Genomic DNA, 1,632 nt, shown 5'->3' on the forward strand with positions numbered 1-1,632 from the left:
TAGTGGGCCAATACTCAGTGATTTGAATCTACTAGCTGCTCCAAGGAAAAAGATGCAGCACTTAGCTTATAAAAACAATGACATTTTCGGACATACTAGGAGGCATTTTTATAGTGTTTTTGGTGATTCTTGAAATAGAATTGATGCCTTTAAGTTGTAGTACTGGAGAAGAGTTTTGAACGTACCAAAGACCACCAAGAAAACAAATAGATCTATCTTGGAGAGAGCAATAGCAAGTTTCTCCTGGGCACTGGGATTTTGAAGCTCTTTCTCATTTCCTATGGACACATGGCCAGAAGGGACAGATCCTTGGAGAGGGCTATCATGCTTGGAAGGGTGTAGGGACAGCACAGAAGAGGAAGGCCCTTGATGATTTGGCTTGATACAGTAACTGCGGTAACAGGGGTAGGTTTATCAGAGTCAGTGAAACTGGCTCAGGACAGGTCAGGCTTTAGATCTGCTGTATATCGGGTCGCTATGAGTCACAGGCAACTCCACAGCACCTAACAACAAAAAGTTTGACTCTATATTAACTAGTATTTATTTCATCTTTGTGATATACTTCTTCTTTGCTTGGTGGATGAGGTAAAAAACCTAGTGAAGAAGAGATTCAAGTTTACAAAAGAGAGGTTAGAGATAGTTATCTGAAGTGTTATGTTTTGCTTGTTTGTTTCCTTCCTTTTGCTCATATTTCCCTCTTAGAACAGCTGATAGATTAGAACCATATGCGTTGGGTTGGCAGCACAAATACTGTCCATGAAGCTGCAAGAATTCCCTGTATTTTGTTGTTGTTGTTGTTTTGTTTTGTTTTTTGTTGGCTTGTTTCTTTAGGAATAACTGAAACAGTGGCTACTGCACTGAACACAATTGATACAACAGTATATTTCTCCCTCCTGTCTCACATAAATATGCACAGTTAAAAAATGCCCTCCATGAATGAATGGAAATTCACATACACAAAAAAATACCCTCTATGCCACTGTTGGTTTCTGAGGATGACACTTACTCTGGGTGTATGAATTCTGAGACTAAATCCCCTGAATAAAGTCCTCTTCCCCTACCCACTTAGTGGACTAGGAAGAGATACTATTTTTAATTCTCCTATAAAGATAAAATATTCTTTCCATTTTCTTAGTTCATAGCACATTGTGCTTCTAGCCAAGAGGTTTTTTCCTCAGTGGTTTGAATCCATTAGCCACTCATTGGGAGAAGATGCATGATCTCTCATTGAGATGTACAGTCTTGGAAACCTTGTGTAGGGTCACCGTTAGTGATTTGTTGTTGTTGTTACGTGCCATCGAGTCACTTGTGACTTATAGCGACCCTGTGTACAACAGCCCTAATCCCTGCTCTGTCCTGTGCCAATCACAGTCTCTGACACTCCCATCCCGATTACCACAGTCACTGAATCAATCCGCCTCATTGAGGGCCTTCCCCTCTTGCACCTGCCCCCCACCCTCCCAAGCATGATGTTCTTCTCCAAGGACCAATCCTTCTTACAACATGTCCAAAAGTATGTCAGATGAAGCCTCAGAATCCTTGCCTCCAAGGAGTAGCCCACTTTAACCCCCTCCAGGACAAATCTGTTTGTTTTCTTAGTAGTCCATGGTACCCTCAGCACTCTTCTCCAAC

This window comes from Elephantulus edwardii, unplaced genomic scaffold (genome assembly GCF_000299155.1).
Source record: "Elephantulus edwardii isolate Elephantulus edwardi_28Jun2011 unplaced genomic scaffold, EleEdw1.0 scaffold00389, whole genome shotgun sequence".
Taxonomy (NCBI): domain Eukaryota; kingdom Metazoa; phylum Chordata; class Mammalia; order Macroscelidea; family Macroscelididae; genus Elephantulus; species Elephantulus edwardii.